A 16,576-nucleotide genomic window follows, 5' to 3' on the forward strand; every position below is an offset into this window, starting at 1 on the left:
GTGGTGGGGGGTGGTGGTGGTGGTGTGATGAATTGGGAGATTGTGATTGACATGTATACACTGATATGTATAAAACTGATGACTAATAAGGACCTGCTGTATAAAAAAATAAATAAAATAAAATTCAAAAAAAAAAACCTGAATGCTTTTTAAAAAAATCTCTTAATTGGCCAGGACTTTAGAGTTTATCTATTATCAGACACGTGTGGAGCACAGGACATGAAAAGCACCTGCTACTGGGCTGATCTCCAGAATAAGCCAATGTCATCCTTGTCCTGACCTTTGTCCCCTGAAGCCCTCCTCTTCCTCGATGAGGGTAAAGCCTGTTTTTTCCCCACAAAGACCAGTTCCAGCCCCTTTCTCTGTGACATCAACGCAGAGGCCTCAGGACACTAATGGCCTCTCAGCCCTGCACAGTTCTTGCCCTGTTGGTTGTTTTTCTTGTGTGTGTGGGGGGTGGGGAGCACACGCAGGGCTCTCCACACTGCCTGCTGGGTGCTCTGGGCAAAAAAAGGCACACACACATCAGCAAGTGAGAGATCCCCTTTGCACCAGGAAAGGTCCAGCTGTGACTGAAACAAATCTCTCATCCTTCCGACTCCCCTCCCGAACTTCCCTATTTTTGCTGCTCTCATTTTTCCACCTTTGTGACTAAGGGCTGAATAAGAGATATAAGAGGAGCAGCTGGTGGGAAGCAGGTAATAAGGACTCGACTTGAGGTTGAGCTCGAGGTTTCGGTGGGACGGGCTGGCCTGAGTCACCTCTGCCGCCGTCTGCGGACACGGACTGGCTCAACCATCCGAAGACCCTGCCTTCGAAGCGTCCTGCAGCTCTGCCTCCTCCTGGCCCAGGCGTTCAGCACAACGACTGAGGACCACCTCCTGGCTGCTGTCACTCTCTCCTTCCAGTCTAGTCTCTTGAAACCTTAATTCCAAGTTTTTCATTCTTCAACAGCTATTTCAGGGCCGACACTGTGTTCCTCCAGGCAACGCTGGGGATAAAAGCAGCTCCATGGTCCCTGGCCTTGCAGAGCTTCCCGTGATGACACCACCCTGTTTCCCAGAGGACGGCTCCAAAGGCTTACAGACACCCCGCCCCCAGCATCGAATTCAAGCCCCTTGCCCAGGCTGGTGCTCCACCCCACCTCACCTCCGCGTCCTGCACGGCAGGGAGCCTCTGCCGGCACACCTCTGTGTGTGCTCACCTCCCTCCCTGAGCCTGGACACCCCCTCCCTCCCGCCACCCCTCCCCCCGTCAACGCTCTGTCCTTCACAGCTCCGTTCAAAGCACGCCTCTCTCCCAGGCCCCTCTGATCCCCTGGCCCGAGACGTGCGCTCTCCATCTCTGAGTTCTCACGGGACCTTGTGCACACTTCCGACACCCACCACGTTATACTTGCTACCAAGCAAAACGTACATTTAGTTCCTCTATGAAGCCATCAGAGAGAAGGGTCCACGTCTTACCCATACTGGTGGTTCCCCATGGCTCCCCCTCGGCCGCCGCCTTACAACACAGGGTACCTTACACAAAAGGTGATCGTATAATTCGTTACGGTTTCTTGTCCACGCTAGAACCCTTTGGAGAGTGAAAGGCGCCCTCTTAATCATTATGCTGGGCTAGAAGTAAAGGTAAAATTGACCCTGGCTACTTGGATTTGTGGTCCTCTATCTATGCCACATGAAGGCTCCATGAACAATGTATGAATTAAGAGGAAACGCTGGCTGGGTCGACAGCCAGTGAGCGGCGTGGGGCAGTGGAGGAGGGGGTCTTCCCTAGAGCTGGGGCTGCTGAGGACGCCTCCCTGGAGCAGGTGGTCCCTGAGGCATGTCCCAGGGAAGGGACAGCATTCAGGAAGGTCCAATGAGACAGAGAGAAGAAGGAGTGACATTATGCAAGGACAGGACAAGAGGAGCAAAGACAGAACCGCATCTGACATTTTCAGGGAAAAGTGAGTATGGCTGAAACCGGCAGTTTATATGGGGGAGAAATTGGCAACAGGGCTGGAAAGTGCAGTAGGAAGGATCTGGGCGGCGGACACCAGTCTGGGAAAGGGGGGTGCATAGGCTTCACGCAGGGGGTAAGAGCAAGCTCCTGAGTGTTTCTGAGCAAGAAAGAGACAAAGAAAATGCAGAATTGTGGGGAGGTTAGTCTCACAGTTGTGTTTGCTTATTTATTTATTTTGAAATTTAGGGGTTTGTATTTATATTAATGAGTAGTGTTACAAAAACAGTTTTCATAGAATTCCTTAAGGTATTAAGGCTTCTTGATATGTTTCGGAATTCATGTTTCTCTTTTTTTTTTTTTTTTTTTTTTTGCGGTACGTGGGCCTCTCACCGTTGTGACCTCTCCCGTCGCGGAGCGCAGGCTCCGGAGGCGCAGGCTCAGCGGCCACGGCTCACGGGCCCAGCCGCTCTGCGGCACGTGGGATCTTCCCGGACGGGGGCACGAACCCGTGTCCCCTGCATCGGCAGGCGGACTCTCAACCACTGCGCCACCAGGGAAGCCCCATGTTTCTCTTTTTTAAATATCTCTTTTTGGTTTTGGTCCTGCTGGCCTCTCAGCCTTCATATGGATTAACATGAATATTTTGCTATTAAGTATTATATTTGTTAAATTATATCTATTATAAGAATGTGGCCCACAGATACATGGAATTTCCCTTTAATTATTTAAGATAAAGAAGTTTTACGTTTTGCTAAATCAAGATTATCAATTATTTTCTTACTCCTTCCATTTATTTATTTATTGTTATCCTTTTAATTTAATTTTTTAAATGAATTTTTACCGGAGTGTAGTTGCTTTACTCATGGCTGTGTTTACAGAGAGGTGAGGCTGAGGAGAGGGAGGTCACGTGGGATCCACGGAAATAATCTTGATGTGAGATGACCGGGGCTTCAAGGAAATATCAGTAACCATGAAGAGCGGTCAGGAGACCCGCAAGGGAAGAAGTAACAGGACTTGTGACCTGAGGGAGTCAGGGATGGCTTTCGGGTGACACTCTGCACAGGTGATATCTATTGGGATCACAGATGGAAATATGGACGTCAAGAGGCAGAGGTGATTGGAGGGAGAGGATGAAGTTAAATTTCTGCATCCTCAGTGTGAGGTACCAGTGGGTCTTCTGGATGGAAATGTCCAGTAGGCAGCCAGACAGAAAAGCCTAGGAGGTGGGAGAGATGAGAAGCAGAAGTGATTTAGGAGGAGGAGTCATCCGCGGACGGAGAGACAGGTGGGAGACAGAAAGGGATGAGGTGTCTTGGGGCCAAAGTGTGGGAAGAGCATCATGGATTATGAAGGGTTGGGTCTCAGCGAGATGCATGCCCTGCGGGGGAGGGGAGAGATAAGTAGACCAAGAAGGGCTCATTCTGGGGAAGGAACTGGAAGAAGCAGAGTCCTGAGGGCTAGAGGAAGTTCCGAGCAGGAAGTGGCTAATTCCGTCAAATTTGACAGAGGGATGGAGAAGGACAAAGACTTTGTGCAAAACGGCTTCGGCAATTGAGATGAGGATGAAAATGAACAGTATCCGAGGAAGTGAACGCGATATGCATTTCTCTGGCCAACGATGTTGCCCGTGTCAGAGGCAAGGTGATGTGACGTGTGTGCTTCCATCCTTAAGAAGGATGAATGGCACAAGAGCCAAAAAGCCAGTTAGGTTCAACCAAAGTACGAACGGTCCTAATATTGATCGGGCTGTGACCTATGACCAAAATACCTAAATGACAGGTACTAACCTGTGACATCTTTTTTCACCCAGAAGGCAGCAGTACCGGGCATAGAAGAAAGAACTTTTCTTGATACAGATCCCGTCGTAATGATACCTGAAAAATAAAGGTTGTCTTCAAGATGATGTCAAACCACTGGCGTGCTTTAGAGAAGACACAGAACGGACTAGCCAAGGAAGACGGAGTTCTTCTCTGGGTTTCATCAATGGACTCCATTTATTAGGAAAAGCTAATCAGTCATGCGGCCTGACCAAGCTCTGTTAGGTGGACAATTTCATACTATTTCACATGCATCAACTTTGAAACGGGCTTGCAGATGTTCTCCTCTGCTTTCCCGACTTATGACACTCAAATCTTAAAGAGATGCCACAGGGAAAGCCTCCGGTTGCCTCCACCATTGACTTTCTCAAAGGGAGGTGGACCGATGCCAGTGTCCCCGCTGCTGAATGGACTCAGGTTCTCAGACCCCCAGTAGGAAGGTTGGTTCCTCCTCTGCTGAGCCGGGGAAAGGCAGAAGCTCGTATGGGCTCCTAGCAGCCCAACAAAATTTTTTCAAATTAACCGTTGCGCAGTGTTTAGCTTGGCAAACCCTTCCATGCCTTCCACTCCTTCAAGGGTGGCAGGCTCCTTCCCTAGTTTGGCTTCCATCCCTTCTTACTGATTTCCTGACCTCACTGATTTCTCCTGATTTTTCTTGATTTAAAACAAACAACAAATAACAATGATAATTGAGTGACAATTATAACAGGATGCACCCGATAACACTGGAATTTCCTTTCAAGTTAAAAATATCACCCGGGTACCTTCTGTCTCCTGAATAGAAGCCAAATATGCGAATTAGATGAATGCTTAGAAATTTTAGTTCAAGGAGTCATTAAAACAGTTTTATAGTTCTAGGGATATAGTTACTTAACTATTTCAACAATCAGACATTTACATGTCTGAACGCTGGAAGTGTCAGAAACAGAAAAATACACTGTGACTTTTGTATTTCAACAAAATCTCTCAAGAAGATAGAGACTCATATTTGATCCTGGCATCACCTGAATTATATCAGGCACTGGGAATTTCATATAATTATAGGAACTCTTTGGTAAGAGTTGATATTTATCGTTTGTTTAGTTTTGCATTTCTTTGGTCACCCATTTTGTGATATTTCAAAATGTGTGTTTTTAACATTTAAAATAAAAAAAAAAAACTGCTTGTGATTATGGATGACTTTGTTTTTTGCTTCTTTTGTTTTCTGGTTTCCTATTATGCACATGTTAACTTTTAAGAAATAAGTGTTATTTTAAAAAAATAATAAAACAAAAATGATCAACCTACCTGGCACTTCCTCTTGTGCCCAGCCTCCAGGTGCCAAGATCAGGGAAAACCAAGTGCGCGAGCTAAAAGAATAAGCCAGATTTAAAGCTGCAATTTGAAAATTTAGAAATAGAACTTCCAGCTTCGTCTCTTACCACCTTTAAACTGTATTCCCTCTTTTCTGATCATTAAGAAAATGTATGTAACTGAAATTTGGAAAAGTCAGACAAGTATAAAGAAGGAAACACACCACTCAGAGGGATACTGCCATGTAAACCTCAATGTGGTTCACTCCCGTCTTTTTTCCAAAGCCTCACTGTGTTCATGGATTCTGTGGGTCTACATAGGAAATACCAGCATCGCACAATTAGCATGTCTGCAGCTCTGCTTTCCACTTTCTTCCCTCCAACTTGTACCATAAACACTTCCCCTTGTCATTAAAAATCCTCTGAAAACCGGGAAGTATCAATGCTAACACTGCAAAATAGTCCAGCATGCGAGTGTGCCATGATTTTACTAGTTTCTTTTTTCCAATGTGATTGGCATTTTCACTTTTTAAAAATTATTCATTCGTTTACCTAATTTTTTCATTTTAAAGGTTCTGTTAGCAAATGCTGCTAAATATCGAATAACAGAGCTACTTCTGACTCAACGTTTCATCTCTCCATTATCTTTTTTTTTTTTTGGCCGTGGCACGCGGCATGCAGGATCTTAGTTCCCCGACCAGGGATCGAACCTGTGGCCCCCTGCATTGGGAGCGTGGCGTCTTAACCCCTGGACTGCCAGGGACGTCCCGAACCCCACCATCTTTCTGATGTACGTTTTGTTAGACAGCCCTGATATGATGTCTATGACCAATTACATTTTAAAAAACCAGAAGTCTGTTATTTTTTACAGGTTTACAGGTCGTTCACAGGTCCATGACAAGCATGGTATCCAAGTGGATGTCTGTTGTAAAATTACAAAAATAATTGTGGTAAAATTACACAAAATACAAAGCAGGAAGTCAGGATGTTCCAAGCTGTCATGTAATGATTTCTGTGATTTTCTACAATTTGCTCCATAGTCACTCAGCCGCCGCTTCTGCCTTCCTCCTTTTTTTATTCTTAGCTTCCAAAAGCAGCAGGATTTGACAGTGTCTTGAAGCGTTTCTCTTGGTTGGCACCAGGCCCCACCTCTTCCTCCAGGAAGCCGCCCAAGCCCAGGCGGGAAGGCACAAGTTAGGGATGGAGAGGCAGGTCTTGGCACATCAAGGTCACGAGGCCAAATCGAGGCTCCTTCAGAGAAGGAGAACCAGAACGTACGACGAAAATAAGTGACAAGAGGAGTGAAAAGAAAACGTCAGCCACGTCTAAAGGCAGAATTCGGAGCCAGAAGTTCCTAGTTTCAACCACAGATTGACCATTTCATCTTCTCTTGAGAAAATCACTTAAAACCTTCCCTCTAGGTCTAGTTGTAAAATAATAGCTACCGAAAAGAATTATCCTCAAGCATGCAGCAGGCTCAGATTCAAGGCCCTGGCATATCATCTGGTGTTTTGTAGGGAGAGGCAGAAACAAATTCCTAGTTGCCTGGCAGGGCAGTAATCCACACGGCTTATTTTACTGAGTATTTCCAACCCCAGACTATCCTGTGATTTCATTTTATAATCGGGAACACCACAGTTAAAATTTAAAAAGCAACTGAGATGATTATTTCCAAAAGATGTAATAAGTAAAAAAAAACTTATCTACCTAGTATATAGAGCTCACATAAATCAACAGGAAAAACACTAATACCCCAAAAGAAAGTGATCGGATAATAACGTGCATACATGAAGGATACACATAACCAAAACACATGCCAAAGGACTCACCCTCCCTAACCATACAATAAATGCAAGTTGAGACAGCTAAATGTAGTTCTTACCCAACAAATTCCCTAGGTCAAGGATATTACGGATTTGGGTAAGAATATCAAGAACTATCACGTGGGCTTACAACTGTCTAGAATCTCTCTGAGGGAAATTACCAGATACAAATGGAGACTTATGTTACTCAGAATAGAGAAAAACGATAAACCTCATAAATTTCCAATAAGGAAAACGGTTAAATGAATTCTGGAACAACCAAAAAAATATTTCACAGCCATTCTACACCATGCATTTAGAAATATTTTAACGTGAAAATGTTTATGACATTCTAAGTGAAAATATGTATGTACGTAATTATGAAAGTTAACGGCCCTTGGCCGCTTCCTATGTGCCAGCACTGTCCAATTCTCTCTACGTGTGTTTTTCTCATTAATTTCTTAAAAGCCTCTCATGAAGGAGGTACTATTATTAACATTAAGAATATTCTCGTTTGACAGATGATGAAGTGGAGGCACAAAAAAGTTAAATAACTTGCCCAGGACTATAAACTAGTTAGTCTGATTCTAGGCTTAGGGCTACCTGTCTGTCTGTCTGTCCATCCACCTGTTTGACCATCCACATGTCCATCCATCCATCCATCCACACAATGATCTTTCAATCCATCCATCCTTGTGGTGTCTACACGAGAGGCTGGGGCGTGAAGACAGAGGCAGACAGCAAGGTGAACTGTGACACCCCCTGCCAGGGGACTTGCACCTTCAGGCTTTCAGCTAAAATTTGGTTATAAAATTCTAAGAAGTCCTCGACTCAAATCACCCACCATGAGATAGAGAGAGGAGGACAAGGAGGATGTGTAAGTGGTAAGTGGTCTTGCAGCCAGACCACTCCCTGACCTATGAAGGGTGTGCAGGATGGGATGGTCCAGTCACCTGGGGCCCAGGGGAAGCGGGTTCACAGATTTGCCTGAAGGGCTGATCGCGAGGCCCTCGCAGTCAGTGTCTGGCTTGGGCGGAGGACTCTGGATGGACGAGAGACGGCTGGCCAGCCAGTGGCCTCCGGGGGAAGGCAGAGGAGCACGGCTGCTGCCCTGGCTCAGCACACCCACAGCCTGTTCAGGCCAAGAGTGGCTGAGAAGTTTCGATGGCCAGACACCGGTCACCTGTGATAAAGAGCTGACAGGTGGGAGAGCCCGGACTCTGCCCAGCAAGGCCGCCCAGGATGGGCAGTCAGGCTTCAGAGTCATTCACCAAGGCCAGGGATGCATTCTAGGACATTCCTTCCCAAGGGCTGCGGGGGGCACCAGGAGACAAGGGTCTGCCTGGCCTCCCTAAGTGTGAAGCTGTGCAGCAGAAACTTTGCAGCCACCTTTACCTTCCCCTCCCACGGGGTCCAGCCAACACCCAGCAAGGTGGCAGGAAGGATGGGAGGGAGGAAGAGGAGACCCCCGCAACTAGCTCTCTGCTGGCGAGAAACCTCGCCGGAGGACTGCGGAGGAGTTTGGATGTTATATGGGGCTGGACATTCGAAGCGTCGGACGGATACTGTTTGTTAAACGAGAAGGACCACGGGGCTTTGTGGCACCCAAGGAGTTCTAGAGAGGTCAGGCTGCCTGCTCAGATGCTCCGTTGGGAGGGCGGAAGAGCCACAGCGTGCGCAGGACCGAAGGGACGTGGGAAACAAACAGCGAGGCCTCTGTGATCACTCCCCGCTCCTGCTGGCACGTGTATGCGAGTGTGTTGGGGGCCTGCAAATAAACCACACAGGCGCCTGCATCTCTGGACGGTGAGGTCGCAGCCGGCATTTATCTTCTTCTTTTACACCCTTCTCTCGAATTCCCACATTTTCTATAAAGGGAATGTGTTCTTTCACAATCAGAAAAACATCAGGAGATGTTACTTTAAAAAATGGAAGTCAGCCTTTGGGAAGTTTCCTCATCCACATAAGCCATCACTTGCACTGGGAGCGAGATGACCTGTCATGTACCCGGGACTGCCGAGCAGAGCAAGAAACACCCCCACACCTGCACAGGAACTTGGTGGGGAGTCTGGAAGCAACCCCGATCCCAGGGGGGAGGCGGGAAGTGAGAAGTGGGTATTTTGCTGTTTCTCTTGTAAACAAGCTTTGGGCTCACATCCTTTTCCCCTTCCCCTCCCTTCTCCACTGAGTCACAGATTCAGCAGCGCAGGGTCCCTTTCCAAGACCAGCACCACTGAACTGACTCATTCTTCGGGCAAATTCCCAGCGAGAACTGAAAGCTAGGACCTCAGTGCCTTGGGAGATGGATTCAAAGGGAAGTAGGAAGAGCAAAAATGCTAGACGAATGCCCACGGTCACGCACCGGAGGCTCTTTTTAACTCTTTTTTCGGAACACCCTGCAGTAGGACTGCCCTTGAGGGGAAACCACTAAGAAGAAAATCTGAGAGAGGTTTTGAAAAGGAGCCTTTGATTTCTTAAAAAAGGAAGTAGAGATCATCCAGAACCAAGACGTGTCAAGCTCAAGTCACACCACTCCCTTCTGAAAAGGCTGCCAGATATGGAAACTGCTTAGTGCCAGGATACCCAGACTAGCAAAGCCCTTGAGGAAGTGCCCCAATGTGCCTAGTGAAGAAAGGACAAAATGTGGGCTGAGTGAAAAGACAGCCGGGGGAATTCCTGGCTGGTTGGAAAACCTTCCGGAGACACCCAGCGAGCTCCAGGGCCTAACACCTTGCACGTGTCCACATTGCTTTTGAGTTATTGAAGGAGGGATAAGAGATGTGCTATTCCCACGTGTGAGTTTCAGCAGGCTGAGACGACTGGGTGACTGTGAGTCTAGAAGATACGGCAGGTCAGCACTAAGAAGCTGCAACTCGGAGTAAGGGAACAGCCACTCTTGGGTTCCCAAGGTCACGGGCATAATGACCACAGTCTGATAACAAAGACAACATATTGTATCTAAATGGAATGCTTTACAGTTTATAAAGCAGTTTGGGGAGGGCTAGCTTACTTTTAATTCGTGTGAAAAAAAATACCGAAGGGTTTTTTTTTCTCTTTTTTTGGATCACAAGCTTAAAATGAAACCAGCAGAGCGGCATGGAAGCATGAAAGCCAATAGTAGCCCAAAAAGTTAAAAAAGAAAAATAAAAGCCCCGTCCTCTGAGCCCTCCTGAGACACTGGGCTGTACCCCTGGGGAACCTACCTTTGAAGAGAAACACCAATAAACTGAAGTCAAAATGAAACAAGTAGTCAGGGAAGTAAAAATTTGGGACCCAAGAGTATTCAATGAAGAAGGGAAGACACGAAGGTTTAAACAATTGTTTCCAATATTTGAGCAGCTGCCGTACTAGAAGATTCTACTCCTTATTTTATGATTATCCAAAGTGCAGAGCTTCCACCAATGACCGTGTTTCAGGGATGACGGCTGTGGCTAGAGAAATGGGTCTAAAAATGTCAGTGTTTTGGAAACATCATTGGAATCTACAGAATTGCCGGTGGGAGGGCAACGGAAGCCATCATTTCAGAAAACGATCTGGTCCCATCCCCTGATGTCATGGTCACACAGCCCGCCAGCCTGCAAGTTCACCCCTGGACACGCACGCCCAAGAGAACATCTCCACGTGCATAGCGGGAGATACACACGTGAACGTTCATGACAGCAAAATTGGGAAACAACCCAAGTGCTCATCAAAGGGAGAGAGGATGGGTAAACTGAACTACTACACAACAGTCAAATGAATGTAGAGGAATCTTGATACAATAATAAGTGGAACAAGTCCCAAGAGATGACATATAACATGACCCTCCTTTTTAAAAAGTTAAGCCACAAAAATAAAAAATGGGCTTTTAAAAGAAATACATTATATAAAATAAGACAGAGAAAGCCAAAGATGGTATGATCTTGCTTATATATGCAATGTAAAAAACAACAGTAAAACAAAAACAAAAACACGAATCTCACTGAAACAGAGAACAGATTGATGGTTGCCAGAGGTCGGGGATGGGGGTGGTCAAAATGGGTGAAGGGGGTCAAAGGTCGGGCTTCCCTGGTGGCGCAGTGGTTGAGAGTCCGCCTGCCGATGCAGGGGACACGGGTTCGTGTCCCAGTCCGGGAAGATCCCACGTGCCGCGGAGCGGCTGGGCCCGTGAGCCATGGCCGCTGAGCCTGCGTGTCCGGAGCCTGTGCTCCACAACGGGAGGGGCCACAACAGTGAGAAGCCCGCAAAAAAAACAAAAACGAAAAAAACAAAACAGAAAAAAAAAAAAACAGAAAGACATACAAATGCACTAAAACTCTTTTTAAAAAGGCAAGATAACGATGAAGGGGTTGATGGTTCCCACCAGCGGGGAGGCAGGGAGATGGGATACAGGGATCTGGCCATATGGTTCATACGGGGCGGTGGGTTCACAGATGCTTATAACATTGTTAAAAAGAACGAAAGAACGAGAGGGAATCAGGCTGTGAGTGGATCAAAGGTAAGAGCGTGTCATGAACCAATTCCATCCTGTCCACTACTGAGGACCACTGAGAAAAAGGCAGCAAGAAGGAAGGGAGGGCTTCCCTGGTGGCGCAGTGGTTGAGAGTCCGCCTGCCGATGCAGGGGACACGGGTTCGTGCCCCGGTCCGGGAGGATCCCCCATGCCGCGGAGCGGCTGGGCCCGTGAGCCATGGCCGCTGAGCCTGCGCGTCCGGAGCCTGTGCTCCGCAACGGGAGAGGCTGCGGCGGTGAGAGGCCAGTGTACCGCAAAAAAAAAAAAAAAAAAAGAGGGAAGGGAGTTAAGATGGGAGGGAGAGGTTGAACTGGCATCTCTGCGGCCGTGAGCAGACTTGTCCCGCAGGTCATTTCAGCACCGGGCAGGTGGCCCCTGCAGGCTGTGAGCTGTCCCCAGGCCTGCAAGGAGCTGGGTGGCTTTCCATCCGCCTGTGCTCTGTTTGCCAAGCATGGATCCTGGGGAGGGACCGTGTCTGCCCAGGGGAAGAGCAGCTTCCTCGTTGCAGAAACGCGTTGCCCCCTCCCAGCTCCGAGCCCCCATGGCTGTCTCCGCCCGGAGAGGGCATTTTGTTCTCATAAAAGCTCCCAGCCAGAGGTGCTTTTGAAGGGCTCTTGCATTGGATGTGGAGTTGGACCAGTGACCTCCAAGTTCTCTCGGAAGTCCAGGATATTTTTGAGGGAATAGCAGGTGGAAAGAGGCCTGACCCATAAAGAAGGAGACCAGATGTGCTGCCCGAGCACTGTAACTGGCTGTGGGACCCTCCACCGTAATCACTCCTGGTTTGTTCCGTGACTTCTAATGCTACCTGCCTCTGCTGATGGCTGTGACACAAGACAAAGCCTCAAAGCTGCCAACTGTTTCCTCCCACCCACCTGTCCTTCCTGTGGGCCTCTCTCGCCTAAAAACCATTACAGGGTGGGACCCTGGGGCAGGTGGTCACGGACAGCACCACGGGGAGCGCAGGACAAGCAGCCACCTTGGGAAGTCGTGAAGTGGTGGCAGAAGCTGGCTTCTGGGAAGGGGCCTGGAGCAGCCCAGCGCGGAGAAGCAGTGTCCCAGTGGTTTACAGACGGATACACCAGCGGGAGAGAGAGGAGATGCCTGGTGACGTAGAATCTAGTCGCGGGCTGTCTCAGAGGGGACCCATCAGCCACATGTGGCCACTGGGCACTTGAAATGTGGCTGGTCCGAACTGAGATGGGCTGTGCGTGTAAAACGACCTGTCGGATTTTTGAGCTCTAGCACGAAGAAGAGAACGCAAAAAACAACGCATTCATTTTTAAATACTGATTCCATGTTGAACAATAGTATTTTGAATATTTTGGATTGGATTTAAAAGTTATAAAAAATTAATTTCACCTTAAAAAACTTTAAAAACGAGGATCTAGATATTTAAAATTGTATCTATGGCTCCCGTTACATTTTTATTGGGTAGTACTGGACTAAATTCTATGAGGCCCAGTCAAACTTCTTGCAGTTGGATTAAATGAGATATCCCTTTAAAAAAATTCTCCTTTTAACTTGTTTTGAGCGAATGTCTGTCTATTCCTGAAAACCGGATTGAAAATAAATACGATGCGATATACGATTGAAAGTTATTATTGTTAATTTAATAACAATTAAGCCCCGTGATGTTATTAATTCTTTCCATCAACAAATCCTATTGGCTCTCTCTTCCAAATATACCCAGATTTTGACCCCTCCTCACGACATCCACTGCTGCATCCCTGTCCACTCCCTGCACACCTGGGCTCCTCTCACCTCCCTGAGTTGTCTCTCCCTGGTCTCTGCCCTCCAGCCACTGCAGCCTCCTTGCTACTTGAGCCCCCTCCTGCCTCAGGGCCTTTGCGCTGGCTCTGTCTGCACTGCTCTTTGCTCATACAGCCCCATACTCACTGCCTCATCTTTTGGAAATCTGGACTCAAATGTTACTTCTAAGGGAGGCCTTCCCTGTTTGCCTTCCCTCAAATTACAAGTCCTCCCCTAAAACACACACACAGTCACACACACACCGTCCTTTCCTCCTGCTCCATTGAGCATTTATACCACCTAAGAGAGTATATATTTTATCTTCTTTATCTCCGTCAACTATAATATAATAAATGCAGTAAAGGCAGGAAGTTTTCTCTGTTCTGTTCACTGTTGTACACTCAGCACCTAAAACAGTGCCGGCACATAGCAGCTGCTCAATAAATATCTGTTAGATGTGGAGGGTCTCAGATAGGCCATCCTTGTGCTAACGTTTGCTGTGTATTGCGTGGTCTAAACAAACCCGACAGAGTTCTTAACCTCCAGAGGAAACCTTTGAGTGCCCGTGAGTTCCCTAGGAACAACCGAATTGTGGGAAGCATAAGCTGTCTGACACCTCAAAGTGGCTCCGTGAGCTTGTGGGGTCCTGAGCTGTGGCATTTCTATGCAGGGAATAATGGCCCAGCAAGCCTGGCTGAGAATTGGGGGTATCTGAGGCTGCCATAGCTGCATTCTCTTGAGTGAATGCCACCCCATCCTTGAACTTTCCTGGCCCCTCACTATAAGTATGGACAAAGGACGGAATGGCTTTCAGATGGAGATGAGGATGTATGTTAGCCATCAGGCTGGTTCCCAGGGTGAAGCCAGTTATATCCACTGAGAAGCCATCAGACCCAAATAAATCCCAGCATTTCCTCATCATTAACTCGCGTGCTATTTTTACTCAGTGGACATGTATTTTTATCTTCACAACCTACCTTCCCAAACGTGGCTGGGTTGACTTGGTTCTGAGCATTTTGCCCGCAGGTCTCCACATAAATCTCATACATGAGGAAGCGAGGCACACTGTACCCTTCGCAGATGCAGAAGTTGTCAACCAACCTGGGAGCGGGGAGGAAGAAGAGCAGGAGGAGAAGGTTGGCATCGGTTTTTCTAGAGTGGGACACTTTGATAAGGGTCAGACACAAGCAAGGGACCCAACAAAATGAAATATGCTTACTTTATCGAATGCAAAGTCTCACCCATCAGCATCTGTAATGTGCTCAGCCCAGAGTTAAGAGCATTGATTTAGACTATGGTGAGGTTTTGTTGTTTTTAAATCTTTTTGGTGTACAGGCATATTAAAAAGAAGCCCAAATTACTGGGCTCAGCAGACGCTGCTTCGTGTAACTTTGTAAAGGTGGCAGCCAAGGTCTCTCACTGTGACGTAGAGATTTACTCGCTAAAACACAAAACAATGCCCCTCCCGCCCCTTGTAGAGTCGATCACCCCTGCAGGTGACAGCTGGAGCCCATGTGGCTTCCTAGTACCCAGGACAGGCGTGCACAGCTCCTCCCCCTCCCCCCACCCCCGAAGCAGTCATTTGCACGACTGTTAAACCCGAGTGATTTAGGGCGGGCCGCACATTTTGATGCTTTAAATTGTAATGAGATGGAAAATGGAAGACGCCGAGGGACAGAGAGGCAGGCCACCCTCCCTGCCCTTTACTTCCTGTTGGGTGCAGAGCTTGGTAGCGTTCAGATGTGATCTGCAGCCCCCAGGCCCCTGCTCGGGGTGGGACCTTCAATGGCCCAAATGTTCCTGGGCCCCGGGGCAGGTGGGGTCCCCTGGCAACGAGGGGCTCTGCCCGAGGCTCACAGCCCAGAGTCCAGCCCCGAGGGGACAGCCAGGTGCCTGTTCCAGCAGCAGGATGGGAGTGAGGGGGCAGGTAGTGCAGGTGACTGGGCTCAGAAGGTGTGATCCACACTGACACCCAATCACAGCCTTCCCTTTTCTGGTTGGGGACCGACTGGCAGGCTTCTCCTCATGTTTTTAAAGAAATACATAAAGCAAGCCGGCATAGTTTTTAAACACCGAAGAAGTCTTTAGCAGGGAATTTACCAACAATGCGTCTCCTCCTTTCTTACTGATGACCTACAGCTTATTTTCTGGGCTGAGGCAGGCTGAGGCCTACATTTACTTTCCTTGAGAGCAAGAGACCACAGTTGCTAACCCCATCTGCTTCCCGGAAGGAGGAAAAGTCAACATACGGTGGGTGGCGGGGTGAGGGGAAGCTGTGGCCCTGTACTGGTTTCCTCAGGTAACCAATTACCATAGGCCAGGTGGCTTAAAGCAACAGGAATATATTCTGTCACAGTTCTGGAAGCTGAAAGTCCAAATCAAGGTGTCAGCCAGGTTGGTTCCTTCTAGAGGCGCTGAGGAAGCATGTGTTCCACGCTTTCCTCCTGGCTGCTGGTGGCTGCCAGAAACCCTTGGCATTCCTTGGCTTGTAGATGCATCACTCTAGTGCCCTCGCCTTCACCTGGCTGTCTCCTCGCCTCTTCTTTTTTTTTTTCTGGCTGCGTTGGGTCTTCGTTGCTGCGCGCAGGCTTTCTCTAGTTGCGGCGAGCGGGGGCTACTCTTTGTTGCGGTGCGCGGGCTTCTCATTGCGGTGGCTTCTCTTGTTGTGGAGCACGGGCTCTAGGCGAGAGGGCTCAGTAGTTGTGGCTCGCAGGCTGTAGAGAGCAGGCTCAGTAGTTGTGGCACACGGGCTTAGTTGCTCCACGGCATGTGGGATCTTCCCGGACCAGGGCTCGAACCTGTGTCCCCTGCATTGGCAGGCGGATTCTGAACACTGAGCCACCAGGGAGGTCCCTCCTCATCTCTTCTTATAAGGACATGCATCACTGGATTTAGGGCCCACCCTAATCCAGTGGGGCCTCCTCTTAACTGGTTACATCTGCAAAGACCCTATTTCCGATGTCATGTTCTGATATTCCATACAGACATGCATTTAAATTGTATCCCAATTTGATACAATGGGGACACCATTCAACCCAGTCCAAGCCCAAGGAGGGGATTTTCTGAGACTCTCCCATAGCATCAGGGTGGGAACCTGACACTTTGGACACCTCACAATGGATTAATTACAGCTGCTGGGGCACCAACTATTTGCTTCACGGTTGAACACGGGGTAATGTCACTGGTGGTGTGTGGGGCAGTGGCGAATTCACAGATCCATGAGATACTGATATTTATTTTATTAAGACATTTGCTGACATATAAAAAACCGACATGTGAAGTGTCACAGGAAAACACTGGCTAAGTTTGGGGAGGGGCAGCAAAACGTGACCAACATTAAGTGCAAGCTCACTTTTGTTTATTCATAGTTACTTCCGATGTAGTCTTGGAATGGTCTCCTTAAAAAAGAAACGTGCAGGGCTTCCCTGGTGGCGCAGTGGTTGAGAGTCCACCTGCCGATGCAGGGGACACGGGTTC

General features: G+C 48.1%; 1 protein-coding gene across 1 annotated transcript in view; it reads right to left on the reverse strand.

Annotated features, from left to right (window-relative positions):
* RFX8 (regulatory factor X8) overlaps window positions 1–16,576 on the reverse strand; it is a 67,122-nt gene that overhangs the window by 45,824 nt on the left and 4,722 nt on the right. Inside the window, 3 exon segments of the mRNA XM_055089128.1 lie at window positions 3,732–3,818; window positions 5,049–5,110; window positions 14,077–14,200. The gene's annotated coding sequence lies outside the window, so the exon portion shown is untranslated.

This window comes from Physeter macrocephalus, chromosome 12 (genome assembly GCF_002837175.3).
Source record: "Physeter macrocephalus isolate SW-GA chromosome 12, ASM283717v5, whole genome shotgun sequence".
Classification (NCBI taxonomy): Eukaryota; Metazoa; Chordata; class Mammalia; order Artiodactyla; family Physeteridae; genus Physeter; species Physeter macrocephalus.